This window comes from Bos indicus x Bos taurus, chromosome 18 (assembly GCF_003369695.1).
Source record: "Bos indicus x Bos taurus breed Angus x Brahman F1 hybrid chromosome 18, Bos_hybrid_MaternalHap_v2.0, whole genome shotgun sequence".
Classification (NCBI taxonomy): domain Eukaryota; kingdom Metazoa; phylum Chordata; class Mammalia; order Artiodactyla; family Bovidae; genus Bos; species Bos indicus x Bos taurus.
In genome coordinates this window covers 13,963,983-13,973,203 of record NC_040093.1, presented here as the reverse complement: position 1 = coordinate 13,973,203, position 9,221 = coordinate 13,963,983, and positions in this window count along the sequence as shown.

Below are 9,221 nucleotides of genomic sequence, written 5' to 3'. Positions count from 1 at the left end.
CACCGCCCGCGCCGCCCGCCCCGCCCCCCGCGCCCCGCCCCCTGCCCGCCCGGGGGGCGGGGCACCGAGGCCGGGGCGGGGCCGGCGCGGGGGCGGGGGCGGGGAGAAGCGGGGAGGCCCCGGGCAACGCGGGAGAGGGCACCTCTAGAGGATGCGGGGAATCGGAGGAGGGGATGTGCCCGAGAGCTCGGGGGCCCGGGGGTGGGGGCGAGCAGGGGGCGTGTGCCGGGGGGACCCGCGGCCAGAGAGTGCGGGCGCTGGGTGAGGGCAGAAGTGGTGGGCTATGATGCGGAGGGGAGCGCGGGCAGGTGCTGTGAGGGGCAGCGTGTCGTAGGAAAGGCGAGGGTGCTGTTGCAAGGATGCGCCAAGGTGCGGGTGGGTGCGGAGGGGAGGGAGTTGAGTGAGGATGTGTGTGAGGCTGTGAGCGTCCAGGGAGGGGGAGTTTGGTGGGAAAGTGAGTGGGTGAAGTGTTCCCCGGACAGGTGGAGGTATTCCGTGGGTGAAGGTGAAGGGGGGTGCACATATTCCAGAGGGGAAGTGAACGTATTCTAGAGGGGGAGTGAAGGTGAAGGTGTGAGCATGGAGTGGGGTATAGGAAAGGTGACAGTGAGAGGTAATCTGTGGACAGGTGAGTGTGAGGTTGAGAGTGTCATGTGACAGGCTGTGAGCTGAGCCACTTTGAGAGGGAAGGCAACAGCCTGATATCTGGGCAGGTTCAGGACCTCCCAGGGCAGGGCTAGGCTGGGCTGGGGTCAGGTCTCACCCTTCCCCCGGTCCTCACCCGGAAACTCCGTGTTTCTGCATCATTCCTGGGGTGGGAGAGGCCCTGGTGGACGCCCAAGCGTCTAGCCTCCCCACCCTGCGTCCCTACTCTTCCGGCCCCAGCCTCTCTTTTCGTCCCTGACTGTCTATGAGCTCTCCCCACTTCTCTCCCATCGTTGGTGCTGACTCACTCCTCCAGACTTGGGTCCCTTTTCCCTCCTGGGAGGTGAGTCTCCCCGAGCCCCCTTCTGTGGGACTTTGTAGACCTGGTGCAGGGTTATCACCCTTATGAGCCAGGAAGAGTGAGAAACCATGGAAGGTAGGAGACTTCAACCTCTTCTATCATCATTTGACAATCAGGGAAACTGGGATATGCCAACTATGAAAATCCTTTATCTCCATCACTACCCAAAACTCCTCCATTCAGGTTCTCCACTGGACTTCAGCTCCTGGTACCCTTTCTGTTCTCAGTTCCCAGCATCCTCTCTGTCCTTGGGATCCAAGCTCCCATCAGTCTCTATGTGCCCAGGACCACAGCTCCAAGAGACTTCTTCCCTTTTCAATTCTCAGTTTATCTTTCTGTAAACTGGAGAGAGGTGTGGGGTTGGATAATATCCAGTCCTCCTAGAGCTCATAGTCTGTGTATTGAGATAGGTGGGAGAGAGGTGTCCAACCTGGATTTGGGATACTGGATTAGGGGGTAGCTAAGGATTGTCTTTCCTCTCAAAAATCTATAGGTCCCCCACTCATGGCTTTAACCAGTGTCTCCTGCTCCAGCTCCAGGGCACCCTGGAGGATGTTGGTTTGGCTCTCATCTGTCTTGGGCCCCACCTTTTCTTCCACATGAGGTTGTCCTGTCCCAGTCCTACTACAAGTTACTGTATCCATTGGGATTTTCATGCAAGTGACGGAAAATCCAACCCAACTGGCTTAAGAAAAAGAGGATTGTTTCACATATAAAAAAGTCTTGGGTATGACTGACTCCAGCATTATCTGTCCTAAGGATAAATGGTCCCCTTACGTAGTAGTATGACTGGTCAATAGCCCTGAGACCACATATCTGGGGCTTCATATTTGCAGAGGCGTAGAGAGAGAACAGGGCTTCCCATGTGGCAGTAGTGCCTGCCAATGCAAGAGACGCATGTTTGATCCCTGGGTCAAGAAGATCCCCTGGAGGAGGGCATGGCAACCCACTCCAGTATTTATGCCTGGAGAATCTCATGGACCTCTGAGCCTGGCAGGCTACAGTCCATGGGGTTGCATAGAGTCAGACACGAATGAAACCACTTAACATACACTCACATAGGTATATATCTGAGCTTCCTGGGTGGTGCTGGTGGTAAATAATCTGCCTGCCAATGCAGGACATGCAAGAGATGTGGGTTCAATCCCTGGGTTGTGAAGATCTCCTGGAGTAGGAAATAAAAGTATTCTTCAGTATTCTTGCCTGGAGAATCCCGTGGACAGAGGAGCCTGGCAGGCTATGGGTCATAGGGTTGCAAAGAGTTGGACATGACTGAAGCGACTTAGCATAGCACACAGCACAGAGAGAGAAAAAGACAGACAGACTGAGAAAGCCAGGCTGTGGGAGCCTGAGCAGAGATAAGAGACTTGAAGAAGCTCCTTCAGCAGAATGAGGAAATACTTTTTTTTCCTTAGAACCCTCCTTGAAATTGGTCCAGATAATGCCACCTGCCTATCACTGAACCAACATCAATGGCCAGGAGATGAGACGAAACTGATTAAATTAGATATGAGCCACAGACTCCCTCTACCCCCAGGTCAGAGGTGAAATTAGATTTCTCAAACAGAAGTAGATATTAGGGAGACAGTTGCTTTCCCCGCTATTTTGGGTGACGGGGTGGGCTGTGCACTGTGAGCTTGACCATTCTTGGGTTTTTGAAGTCTTGGGATGGTTTAGAGTTTGTTATTTGTTTTCTCAGCATCGTTCTGCAAGATAATAGAAAATATATTGGTCTCTGCCCCTGGTTCCTGACACAGAGCTCCTGAAACCCTTGTAATTACCTAAGTGATAAGAACACCAGGAACAGCTTTGTTCTAATATTTAGTCTTTGACCTTAGCTCCTAACTCAGGTCTCCGGAAGTCCTTGTCATTTCTTGGATGATAAGAGTGTCTTTTGTTCTAATAGGTGACTTATGGTGGGCTCCTGGATGAGGTCTGGTCCCCAAAAAGACCCAACTATGATAACAAACTTGAGATTTTCAGCCGCACTCCCCATTCTCTTGAGAAGGGAGAAGGGCTGAAATTGGAGTGAAGGATCCATGATGCCTTTGTGATGAAGCCTCTGTAAAAATCCCAATAGTATGGGGTTCAGGCAGCTTGTGGGTTGATGAACACATGCAGGGGCTGGGAGAGTGACATGCCTGAAAAGAGAATGGAAGTTGTGTGCCCCTGGGCACAGACCTTGCCCTGTGCATCTCTTCCATCTGACTGTTCATCTGTATTCTCTATCATATTCTTTTAAAGTAAAAGGAAGTCACTGTTTTCCTGAATTCTGTGAGCCACTCTGGTGGGTTAATCAGACCTGAAGAGGGGGATCCTCATGGGAACCTATGGTTTGTAGCCGATTGGTCAGAAGCACAATCTGGACTTCTGATTGTCATTGGAAGTGGGAAGTATGGGCCTGAGTCCTTAATCTGTGGGATCTGAGGCTATTTCCGGGTAGATAGTGTCAGAATTAAGTCACAGAACAGCCAGCCAGGGTCACAGAAAATTGCCTGGTGTGGGGAAGCACTCCCCACATTTGATGACCTGAAGTGTTGTGAGTGTGATGCTGGTGTGAGAGTAGAGGAGATGCACAGGAGAAAGACACTGTAGGGAAAAACTGAGTTGTTCCCTCTACAGAAAGAAGACTGGGTGGGCATTTTCCCCCAACACACATTCCCTCCTCCTTTGTTCTTTCCTAAGAGAATCCTGATTTTGTTCAGGCATCAACTTTTCTTTAATAGTCAGCTGATGTGTGGGAAGTCCTAGGAGTAGGGTCTGATTATACTTTGTTAAATACTGTGGTTCCATGCCCGCTTCTAGTGCAAGGGGTGAGGCATGAAACAAATCAGGCAAATAAAATGCGGGAAAGGCAAGTCACCCTGGAAGTTTTGGGATAAGCTTTCTTTGTTTTAAAAAAGAAGAGAAGAGATGGCCCTTTGTTATTGCTTCTGAATGTGGGTGTGATGCCTGGAACTGCAGTGGCCTTCTTGAGGCCATGAGGCAGATATGCTTGAATGGATCCTTTAGGACATAATGGAAACATTGAATAAGTCAAGCCAGGAACTGCCCTAACTCATGATCTCTTCTGTGAGATCATCAATTTCCTCTTTGTTTCAACCATTTTGAGTTGGGTATCCTTGTAAATACAGCCCTGACCACCATATTACCTGCAATTCAGATAGAATACATGGAGGCATCCCTGCTTACAGAGTAAAACATTTTAAGTGGTAGTTTTCTTTTTCAGTTGCTCCCCCATCCTTGTGATGAGATCTCTCTCATAGAGGTGGTTTTCTCCGCTCTGCCTGAGTGGGTTGCCTACCATGAGAACTGCCTGAGTGGCAGATGCTTGTTTCAATGTGCACAACTGTATGTCATGGCTTTGATACAAACTTCCCTGGCTGTAGCAGAGGAGGTTGTCGGCAGCGTCCTGACCCAAACTGGACTCCACCAGAGAAGAGAGAGAAGAATCTGTTCATCAAAATAGTATAACCAGACACGGTAGTTCTTGGTACTTGACATTTCAAGGGCATGTTTGGCTACTGTGTTTGAGGCCGGAGGTAGTCTGTGAGGAGACAAAAGTAAGGTGAAAGCCCAGTCCATGAAGGAAGCCACACACTCAGAGTAAGAGAGAGTGACACAGAGAGGCAGATTTTGCAAAAGGGAGACAACATTGATTTCGCCCAGCTTTTCAATTCTGTTTCTTGTCCCTGGCGCAGCCCAGAGACCTAGCTCTTGCCTGGATTCTAAACTTCCAATAATGCTGTCGTTTTTTGCTTGAGTCAGCTCAAACAGATTTTATTTCTTGCAACTGAGATCCCTGAACAAAAACTTGGGAGCCATTAATGATGAGGTCCTGATCACAAGGTCTGGTGTAGAACATTATGAGAAATTTATCTCTAGCCTCAATAGCTGCACCATGGGACATGTATTTCCATCCTTTGATCCCCACTGTAGGGCATCATGGGAGACGCAATCCTACCCTCCAGTCTCTGCCACAGGGTCTCATGGGAAATGCAGTCCTAGCCTCAATTTCAGCTCTAAGTCATCGTGGGAAATGTATTCCTAGCCTCCAGTCTCTGCTGTAGGGGTATCATGATGAATGCAATCCTAGTCTCCAGTTATCACCCAGGGGAGCAACCTGAGGGTCCCTAACCCACACCTCAACTGTCTCAATAAAACAAGTACACCTCCCTTAGACAAAAAGGTAAGGAAGCCATCCTCCCCCTCATTTCTAAGAAAAACCTCACTCCAGGCAAACTTGCAAAAAAAAAAAAAAAACAAACAACCCACAATTGACTATACCTTCTAGCTGCTTTTTCTTTTTCTTTTTTTTTTACAAGATAGGAACAAGAGAGCCTTAACCACAAGACACTGGTATAAGCTGACCGGACTTCAAAATTGGGACAAGGGTTGCTCTGCAGCTCATTACCATCTCATTGTAATATTAAGATCTCTGCCCCCGGCGCCATATTGGTACAATCCAATTCCTGTCCAGCCACCAAAGGGTCATTCAAGGGCAGAAAAGAGGAGTTCATTCCAGGAAATCAGTACCTATTCCACAAATCAGGGTGACATGAGACCCGCCCCCAATAGCTCTTCTTCACCCTTTTCTATAAAAAGCTTGTCCCCCACTTGTAATCTGGAAGAAGGTATCTTTAGAGCATAGAATATCCAACCAGTCAATCCTAAAGGAAGTCAGTCCTGAATATTCATTGGAAGGACTGATGTTGAAGCTGAAACTCCAACACTTTGGCCACCTGATGCGAAGGACTGACTTATTAGAAAAAACCCTGATACTGGGAAATATTGAAGGCAGAAGGAGAAGAGGATGACAGAGGATGAGATGGTTGGATGGCATCACTGATTGGCTGGACATGAGTTTAAGCAAGCTCCAGGAGTTGGTGATGGACAGGGAAGCCTCACGGGCTGCAGTCCATTGGGTCCCCAAGAGTCAGACATGACTGAGCGACTGAACTGAACTGACCCCTTCTCCATTCCTGGACCACTGAATAAAAATCTGCCTTGCAACAAACTTCTGGATTCACCGGTGTGGGAGGGTAAGGGGATTGGAGGGGTAGGGGGGTGGGGCGGAGCGGGAAGTGGAGGTTGCTTTTCAGTAAGTTTCTGCTGCTGTAGAGAATCACAGCAGAATGGTGAAAGTAGCCTCAATTTTAATTATGAACCATCTCAGAAAATGTCATCTTAGCCTCATCTCTGCTTAAGGGTATCATGGGAAATATAGCCTTAGGCCAGGTTTTGTTGTAGGGTACCACCCAAGATGTCCTCTTTCCTTCCCTCCCTTCCTCCTTTGTTCATGTCCTGGGCTCTAATCTAGAAACTGGGAATACAGTAGTGAGCAAATAAAAGGATTTACTCTTTATGGAGAGTCTTGTGGGGAGAGTTAGCAAAAACCAGACAAACAAGTGATTATTCTAGCCAACCATTGCAGCATAACAAAATACCCCAAAACTCAGCCATGTAAAGCCACAACCTCTTTATTTTATGATTCTGTGGGTCAGGAATTTGAGCAAGGCACAGTGAGGTCAGTGTGGATTGGCTCGTCAATGGATTGGAGCCAACAGCCAGAGATGGATGAGCTGCTTCATCTGGAGCCATATATTGGAAACTTTGGTTCTGTGTGGGTTGAATTGTGTCCCCCCAAAATATGTTGAAATCCTAACTCCCAGATTCTATGAATGTGACCTTATATGGAAATAGGGGGACTTCCAGGCAGAGGGTGCATGTTCGATCCCTGGTTGGGGAACTTAATACCCTACATGCTGAGGGGTACAGACAAAAAGTAAAAAAAATAAAGGAAAGAAAGGTAGATTGATATATTAAGATGAGGTCAAACTGGATTAGGGTGAGCCCCTAAATCCAGTGAAGGGTGTCCTCATACAAAGAGAGAGATTTGGAGACTCACAGCCATATTGACAGGAAAGAAAGTCATGTGATGACAGGCAGAGACTGGAGTGATGCAGCCACAAGCCAAGGACTGTTGAGGATTGCCGACAAAGAAGGCTGAGTGCCAGAGTTGATGCTTTCCAACTGTGGTGCTGGAGAAGACTCTTGAGAGTCCCTTGGACAGCAAGGAGATCAAACCTGTCAATCCTAAAGGAATCAACCCTGACTATTCATTGGAAAGACTGATGCTAAAGCTGAAGCTCCAACATTTTGGCTGCCATTGGAAAAGACCCTGATGCTGGGAAAGATTGAGGGCAGGAGGAGAAGGGGGTGACAGAGGATAAGATGGTTGGATGGCATCATCGACTCAATGGACACGAGTTTGAGCAAACTCCAGGAGATAGTGAAGGACAGGGAAGCCTGGTGTGCTGCAGTCCATGGGGTTTCAAAGAGTTGGACATGACTGAGTGACAACCCAGAAGCAAGGAAGAGGCCACAAAAGATTCTTCCTCAGAGCTTTAGAAGGAGCATAATTCTGCTAACACCTTATTTTTTTTGTTTCTAGCATCCAGAATTTCTGTTGTTTGAAGCCACCTCGTTGGTAAGTTTGTAGTCACTTACCATGGCAGTCCTAGGAAATGAAATCAGCTGGGTTTCTCAGGTCTCCTGCACCTTGCATCTGCTGGGTTGCCACGTCCAGGGTAGCTCCTTTGTTCTCTTGGCTGGTGCCTGGGCTGAGATGGCTGGAACCTCTGGGGCTCTCTCTACATGTGGCATCCATGCACGAGTAGCTTGGGTGTCTTCAGAGCATGGCAGTCTTGGTGCAGGAGGACTTTGACATGGCAATCGGCTTCCCATGGTGCCACTTCCACCACATTCTAGTTTTGTAAAATTTATTATTATTTGACTATGCTGGGTCTTAGTTGTGACATTCGAACTCTTAGTTGCAGCATGTGAGATCTAGTTACCTGAGCTGGGATCAAACCCGGGTCCCCTGCATTGGGAGCATGTAGTCTTAACCATGGGATCACCAGGGAAGTTCAGAGGTGATATTGACCCCATCCTTCTAGGCCACCACAGTGACAGTTGGTGATATATGATTTGTGTGTGAATGTGCTTAGTCATGTCCAACTCTTTGCAACTCCATGGACTGTACCCCACCAGGCTTCTCTGTCTGGGATTTTCCAGGCAAGAATACTGTAGAAGGCTGCCATTTCCTACTGCAGATCTTCCTGATGCAGGGATCAAACCCTGGTCTCTTGCGTCTCCTGTATTGGCAGGTGGCTTCCTTACTGCTGAGACATCTGGGAAGCCTGGATATATGATTTGAGAAGATCTTAAAAAGAAATCCTGTCTCTGGGAGTGGGCAGGAAGAGATAGGTTGGGAGTTTGGGATTGACATATAGCACCACTATATTTAAAATGGGGCTTCTCTAGTGGCTCAGGTGGTAAAGAATCTGCCCATGATGCTGGGGACCTGGGTTCGATCCCTTGGTCGGGAAGATCCCCTGGAGAATGGATCCCCATTCCAGTTTTCTTGCCTGGAGAATCCCATGGACAGAGGAACCTGGTGGGCCACAGTTCATGGGGCTACAAGAGAGTCAGACATGACTAAGTAGCTAACACTTTCACTTTCGTGTATATGTATAACTGAATTACACTGCTGTACTCCTGAAACTAACACAACATTGTTCATCAAGTATACTCCATATATAAAATAAAAATTGAGAAAAGAAAAGAAACCCTGTCCTCCACCTGCCCCCAGACACCATAGAAAATGTTCTTTTTCTTCCTTAAATCATAGGGTTCCAGGGAAACAATTTTGTCTCTGGGGGCTTGCCTCAGCAAACCATGGAAAACATGAATTCTGCCATGTTGTGGTCAAAGAGTACCATTGAAATGGTAGTTCTCACAAAAAAAAAAAATTTTAAAAAGAAACAAAAGAAATGGTAGTTCTGGCTTTTTCTCAGTTGGCCTGAGAGCATCCTAGGAAATATAGCCCAGCCTTTATCTCTTGCCCACAGAGCAGCAGGGGGATGAAGTCTTGTCCTTAGTCCTCATGGCAGGGCTCCCAGGGGTCATCTCCTATTCATCTCCTGTCTCAGAGCCCCCTAGGAAACGCAGATGTGTCCCTTTAGAGCAACAAAATAGTCTTGACCTTTGGATTTGGGAGAAGAGACTGGAAGGTTAATGCCTGGGTCAGTGAGTTGGAAAGTTGAATTTGGAGGCCAGAAATAGATGTGGAGGTGGCTTTGGGTGGAAGGCTGTATGGGACAGCTCCCAAGGCCAGGGTCTCGAATGCCTGGGTCCTACAATATGACCCCCT